The sequence below is a fragment of the Lipotes vexillifer genome, unplaced genomic scaffold, assembly GCF_000442215.2.
Source record: "Lipotes vexillifer unplaced genomic scaffold, Lipotes_vexillifer_v1.1 scaffold1798, whole genome shotgun sequence".
Taxonomy (NCBI): Eukaryota; Metazoa; Chordata; class Mammalia; order Artiodactyla; family Lipotidae; genus Lipotes; species Lipotes vexillifer.
The window spans coordinates 1,150,700-1,157,655 of NW_006789032.1; positions in this window are offsets into that span (position 1 = coordinate 1,150,700).

Genomic DNA, 6,956 nt, shown 5'->3' on the forward strand with positions numbered 1-6,956 from the left:
GCATTTAAAAAGATAGCCTCTTTCCCCATTAATTCAGCTGCCAAACGCCAGCTCTGCTTTCTTGAGCAGAAGCAAGAAAAGGAAATGATACTTTGGGTCAACGTGGAGAATGGCTGACACTGTCTTTGTAAAAGGAGCGATTCTTTTCACAGGCGAGAGAAATCATCCTGAATTAAAATCCCTTCCGCCTGCACTTTCTCAAGTCGGGGTCCACAGCATCTGGGCCTCGGCGTGGTTTCTGTCCACTCTGAGGAGGGAAGACGTGGGCTTTGAGGGTCGTAAGTATGGGCCTCAGGTGGGTACAAACTGCAGCTCAAATATGGACACAACGCAGGGGGACAAAGAAGTGACCACTGGGCTCACAGTTGCCCAGCAGGACTGAAGCAAAAGGGCCCCTCCTGGCGTTGTCTCAGAACCTGGGGGCAAGGAGAAAAGCCAGGAGCTTTGAGAGAAGCAGGCATGATCCCTAGAGACTCAGAGCCAGAGTGACGACAGCCACCTCGGGCCAGCAAGGTTCACGAGGAGAGTGATGCTGGGCCAGAGCCGGGCCAGCCTGCCCCTTCTTCAAGCGTGAGGACAAGGCGCTGCCAGGCTCGGGGCCTCCCTGGCACGACAGCATTGGGAAGGAGGTGGGTTCACGAGACAGACGTGACCCCCGAAGGGAGTGCAGGCGCAGGTGCCCGGGGGGATGCAACAGCACAGTTTCATTCCCTTCCCTTGGCCCAGCACAGCCCTGGGCTCCTGGAGAACAACGTCTCTATCATCATAACACTTAAGTGCCGTCAATCAGCGTTCGATCAACCAGAGAGGAAGTCTTGACCGCGTCGTGGAGCGGAAGGTGAAAGTCTCCCATCAGACGTGTGAAGGGACACAGTGACCAGCGGGGAAGGAGAGCTCACACCACAAGGCTGGAGCGGGTGGGGCGGATGGCTAAGAAACAGGTTTCACTGTGTTCTTGAAAGTTACAAAGGTGTCCTCTCCGAGACAGAGAGTAACCCTCTAACCTAGGGAAATTGGGGGTGGGAGGGGAGTCAGCAAGGAGCATAAATGCCCCAAGTCTACCATCTTTCAGAGTGAGTGTATGTTGAAAAATCAAGAAATAAAAATGCCAGCAGATTTAAGGTTCTTGTGCTCACCCCGTGTCTTATAGCTCGGGCTGCTGTAACAGAGACCGCACACTTGCGGGGCTTATCCACAACAGACGTTTATTTCTCTTGGCCTTGGAGGCTGGAGGCCTGAGATCAGGGAGCCGGCACCGTCGGGTCCTGGTGAGGCCTCTTCCCAGCTGTAGACGAAGGTCTTCTCCCTGTGTCCTCACCAGGTGAGGGAGCTCTCTGGGGTCCCATTTACAAGGGTACTAATCCCATTGTGGGGGCTACACCCTCATGACCTCATCACCCACCTCCTAAGGCATCGCTTTGGGAATTAGGGTTTCAACACTAGAATTTGGGGGGACACTAACGCTCAGACCGTAGGACACTGGAAGAACTAGGAGGAAACCCTGGAATAGACGCCCCTGGGGCATGGGGTGTGTGCGTGACAGGAGGGACCTGAGAAGGGCCTGGCTCACCAGCATCCCAGGCTGTGGTGAGCATGCTCAGAATGGAGCCTGACACACAGCCAGGTGCCACTGGGAGAGGCTGTCACCTTCTGACCCTCCGCTCTGTACCCTCTGTGCCGTCCAAACTGTCTCGCACCAACTCTCTTTTTACGTCTATTAAAAAAAATAAAATCCACCAAGGCAATGATCTCAGATGGTCCAGAAGAGGATCCATAGAGAGACGGGGGTTGAAAAGCAAAAACTCAAGCAGATGCAGCGACCTGGTGCGTCTGGAGGTGGGGGAGGCGTGGGCCAAGATGCTCTTGTGTGCGTCATGCAACTTGAGCTTGAAATTATTTCAAGCTAAAAAATTTAAAAATATATAGAGATGGAGAGGAAAAAAGATACGTGAAGGAAACCTACCGCAACAGTGAGTTTTGTTTTGAAAAATAGCATTGTATAATTTCATACATGATCGATTCCCAAATCCTGGCCTTTCTAGGTATTCCAGAGCAAGGCCTTCTGATTAAAATAATTCCCCAAGCCTGCTTTGTAAAATGAAATCATTTCCATTTCATGTTAAGTCCACAGATGGAGGTGGTCAGCGTGAGGTGGTGGTGGGGAAGGCAGAGGAGAAATGAAAAGGGCTTTCAGGGCTGACCCCTCAAAAGATCTCATGGGGTCACCAGGGGTCTCCCGTGAGCATTGGGGTATCTCTGACAGGACCACTTGGACCAGTTATAGCCCCAAAGATGGGGTGGGGGGCCTGCTGGGGTAGGGGTCACTCCGGAATCCCGGGAACTCAGGTAGAGGCAGGTCCTGGTTTCAGCATTGGTTGGAGGAAACGCAATCATGAAGACCCACCCGTCCCTTGGTTTTACGTAGGAGGGGAAGGACCCCCGAGACTTGGCCTGGGTGCAGCTGAGGACCCCTATGGCTCCTGGCAGCACCAGAACCCACGGTGTGATGCTGGGCTCCTGTCCCCCCCACCAGGAACCATCACGGTCCTGGCCGTGAGTGTGGTCTGTCCTGGGACAGAAAGTCTGGCGGGAACTGTCCTGAAACAGCCACACATTATCTGGCTCACTGGGCGTCCTGGCTGTGACTCTTGCCCCACTCTGGGCGCTCAGCTCCCACCAGCACCTGCCAGGGCAGCTCTTGCCCAGGATGGGCTTGCGCATCCGAGGAGGCCCGACGCAGGATGGCCCCAGCGGGCAGGTTTTGACCATAAGTTCGCAAAGACGGCAGTTGTGACTTTGAAAATCCTCAGCACGAGAGCTCACACCCAGCCTCAGCTGGAGGGCCTTCCTTCCTTCCTTAGTGTTCTCCCTCATTTCTGTGTTGGGGGGTCTGGTGTGGCAAGCAGCAGAAGGGACCCTGGCTGGCTCGCAGAGCTGACAGGGAACGGGGGCGCTGGGGCAGGTGGTGTCCCCTGCTCTCCAGCTCTGTTCCTCCAGTCCAGGCCCACGTGCTGGGAAGGGGTGTGTTGCACTGATTGTCACCAGCTGGATGGCCTCAGGAGGTGGGAAGGCAGCCCTCGAGGAAGCCTGAAGGGCTGCTGGGAAGGGACATGGCTGTTGGACCCCACTGCACCCCGTGAGACTGTCTCCCGGCTGCCTTCACGCTGCCTCGGGGGGCGGGGGAAGCGAGATGGCTCGGGGAACCCAGGGTGGGACCCCAGGATGGGACCCGACAAGCCCTCCTACGCAGCCCCGTCTGAGAGCGCCCCCGCCTGGGCTCCAGCTCTGTCACTGGGTCCCGGGCCCCTTGCCTGGCCTCGTCGGCGACGCGCACGTGGGGCCTGGGCCATGCACTCCTTCTTGGTTAATCTCTGAGGTCCGCGTGAGGCTGGGGCAGGGCGGCCGCTCGTGCGGACCTGGGTTAAGTCAGAACAGATGCGGTGTTGGCTCTTCCTGGGACTGAGGCGAGTGGTGGGCTCAGAGCCCAGTGCCTCTTGGCATTGATCTGTCCAAGCTGGGCCGTGCCACCTGTTAAAGGCCCTTCCCACCCTCCACCTAAGGCTCAGGGTCTGAGGACTGGGCAGCAGTCAAGGCCAAGCGCTGTGCTGGGTCCCCTGGGCCCCAGGCAGGGCGGAGGGCTGTGTGCCTGTCCCCTCCACCGTGACGCAGGCTGTTTCCTGTCTGTTGGGCGCTGGAGCCAGTCTGGTCCCAGCCCTGCTAATCTGCATGACAGTCCTTGCCGGGGAGATGCCGGGAATGGGGGCATGGCCTTTGTCTCAAATGTCCAGATAATTAAGGAGAATCTACTTTCTGGTCAGGGATCCCTAGAAGCAAGGCCAGCTGGGCTGTTGTCTGAGGTCTCGGTGAAGCTGCTGGGCATTTCACCCAGGGAGGCTTGGCAGGCAGGGCCCATGTCTCAGTGGAGCCACGGCAGTCGGAGCCTGGAGACAGAAGCTTCCACAATGGTCTCTGGGTCCAAAGCCCAAAGGAGCCTCTTCTAGTTCCCTGGGTGCACCGGGGCTGGGGGGGTTCCCTGGGGAGGAAGCCCACCCCTGGCCAGCTGCGCTCATGGCCTCGGCGCTCTGTTAGCGTCTGGATCCCCTCCCTGTTCCCAAAGTTCCTGGTGCGTGAGGATGCCTGGCCCCTTCCCTCCTCATGACAGCGTGCACACACGAGACTCTGACACCTCTGGGGAAAGATCACAGCATTTATCATATTTTCCTGAGAATCTGACACATCACAACTGACTCACAAAGTCAACAGACTCACCCTCCCGCCGAGGCCCCCTGGGGGCTGCAGGGGAGGCACCTCCATTTCCTGGGCGGGAGCTTCCCCAGAGAAGCCATAGAGGGGAGGAAGCCCCCTGGGGTCCACCTGCTGCCCAGAACTGGGGGTGGTCCCAGTGGATGGGGAGCTGCCCCACCCCTCCCGCCTCCTCACCTGGTCCTCTGGCTGGGATGCTGGGGGGCTGCCGCCCACCCCGTCACACCCCCATTCACCCCCATTCCACCCCCACTCCATCCCCACTTCCCCCACCCCTCCCCAGGCCCAGGTTTCCCTCCTGCTGTCCTGGCTGTGTCCTAATCTCTGACCTCCTGGCAAACTTAAAAGGAAACGTAGAATTTTCTCCTTCGCGCTTGTTGAATCTTGCTGGTGGGTGGCCAGGTGCCCACTGTGTACTCTCTCAGCTTTTCTGTAGGTTTGACATTTTTCATCATAAAAAAATTGAAGAATATAAACGCTGTCTCTATGTTGATGAAGATGATTATTATAAAAACCAAACCAGTGACCCCTACGTGGTAAAGAGCATATTCTGGCTACAAAAAGTCTATGTGGAAAAGCCACGCAGGCCCTCTGCCGAGAAGCTCGGTTTTCCATCCATAATCCCCTAGTTAAAGAGAAAAGCCCAAACGGAAGCCCACTCTGCCTGCTGCTGGCACTTCACTTTCTGTTAACTCGGCAGCTCCTCACAAAAATGATTCCATTTCAGCCCATATAGGTTCGCCTCACTTGTCAAATATTTGCTGAGAGCCGGCGGTGGGCCGGGCACTGCTCTTTTACCTGGAGAGGCCTGGGGGTGGGCTGGGTCCCCGCGCGCAGAACTCTGAGTGAGGACCGCCCCCGGATGCGCCACCCTCTGCCCCAGGCTTCTTCTGGTGCCCTGTGGCTGCTGCCTGGGGGCCTTGGTGGTGGGCATCAGCTCTCCCGCCCCTTGGTGGGACCTCTTGGAGTTTCTGCACTGTCCCCAAGGAGTCCCTGGTGGGACAGAGCCCCCATGACCCACAGACATGCTCGTTGATGCCTGACCTGCTCCCGGGATCACCTCCCAAGGACACCTGGCATGCTTGTCTTGGGCTGCATCCTGGGACTCAGGGGGAGTGCCGGGCGCTGAGGGTCAACACAGCCAAGGCTGGGGCTGCAGCAGGCGTGTCATGTTTGAGAAACGGGTAGCAGCTGGTGGCCAGGGCGGAGTGGACAGGGGGTGGCGGCAGGATGGGGGACCCCACAGCTATCTGGGGACCCAGGCAGGGGACCCTGTGGCCGCCATCTGGACCCAGGCTTCTGTCCAGAGTGAGAATGGAACAGATCAGAGACGGGGCTGACCAAGGTGGGGACCTGGAGGGGGCCAGTGGGAGCCCGTGCCCAGTGCTTAGGACCTTTGCGTTCGCAGGAATAGCTGTCAGCTCTGAGGTACACACACCTCTTCCTCCCAGGCCACCCCTCCCTCTCCCCCATCATGGCCCCAAGGTGCACACACTCCCCACACCAGGGTGGCTGCTGGGAGCGAGTCCCCGCCCATGGGAAGCCCATGAGTGGGGGAGGAACCATCTAGAAGCAGCAGGCAGAGGGGTGGTAGGGAGTGTTTGGGTCTCCAGCCTCCAGGCTGGGTCCATTTGGGTTCCCTGTCACAGGGCTCTGCACGGGGCCTGGGGCTCAGCCTGTGACTGATGTTCTGTGGCCACAGTCACTGCCCACCCCACCGGAAGCAGCTGGCAGAAAGTTCCAGTTGCGAGGTGTGCACCTAGGCACCAAATCCCTTCTAGTCTTCTGGGTGGGCACAGCTGTGCAGTCTGTTTCCACAACCGAGATGCTGAACCTGTCAGAATCTTAATTTCCAAATAGAAATTTCCTAGGCAAAGTTCAACAGGCATTCGCCTTGTTATTAGCAGCTATTTTGGCTCTACAGGCAAGGAGTCTCCTCGTGTCGCCTCTCGGCAGACAGAGGGACAAAATGATCAACAAGAAGGACATGGCATCTTCCTGTGGTGCATGTCTCCTTCCTTTACCGTCCATCCATCCACCCTTCCATCCTCCCATCCATCCATCCATCCATCCTCCCATCCATCCATCTATACATCCATCCACCCATCCATCTACCTATCCACCATCCGTCCACACATCCCTCCAACTATCCTTCCATCCATCCATCCATCCATCCATCTACACATCCATCCAACCATCCATCCATCTACACACCCATCCACCCATCCACCCACTCATCCACTCATCCATTACCCATCCCACAGACATTTGCTGGGCGCCCACTATCTATGTGTCAGGCACCGAGGTGTGAACACTGCACGATTCCTCATGTTTGAGAGATGGGACTAGTTGATAAGAGAACAAATCAAGGCCTCCACAGTGGAGAAAAGCAGAACAGGGTGGAGGCGGGTGGGGTCTGCCACTTGCAAGCGGCCCCATCACCTGGAGGCCACGTGGTGCTCATGGGGGGTTTTTCTTCCCATCTGTTGCAGGGCTCATCTCTGTGCATATCTGAGAACTGTCTCTCCCTCAGAATTGTACCCTCCAGGTTGGCACAATTTGCCCCCCTCACCGCAGTGTGATGGCAAGGGGTGCTAATAATCTCTCTGTGTATCATTGTTTTCCCAACCACCCCGACTCTCGGCCACTGAGAACTGTTTCCCATAAGAATCGACACTTGCTTTCCCACAGCC